The sequence below is a fragment of the Mastomys coucha genome, unplaced genomic scaffold, assembly GCF_008632895.1.
Source record: "Mastomys coucha isolate ucsf_1 unplaced genomic scaffold, UCSF_Mcou_1 pScaffold20, whole genome shotgun sequence".
Lineage (NCBI taxonomy): Eukaryota > Metazoa > Chordata > Mammalia > Rodentia > Muridae > Mastomys > Mastomys coucha.
In genome coordinates, this window is record NW_022196903.1 from 113,040,155 (window position 1) to 113,040,552 (window position 398).

A 398-nucleotide genomic window follows, 5' to 3' on the forward strand; every position below is an offset into this window, starting at 1 on the left:
TAATAGATGGAAAACATCAACATAAGGAGCTAAACTACACCCTAGAAGAAGCAAGAAAGTAATCTTTCCACAAATCCATACAAATCTAACTCCATCTCTTACAACAAAAACAATAGGAAGTGACAATTACCTTTTCTTAATATCTTAATATGAAAATTAGTATTACCAACATATCCTAAGTGATTGAAATCCAAAAATATGAGGAATTAGAAGTTTGCTGATTGTCATCCAATGGTCTCTCTAATTTGGTAATTGGAGGAATAGGTCCAATATTGTACAATCTATATATATACTTTCAGCTTGTTTGTGACAGTGTCTTGCTGTGTACAACATAAGGGTCTTAAAATCTTGCTTCTCAGCTTCTCTATTAGTAGTATTGTTTATTTCATGTTTTTACA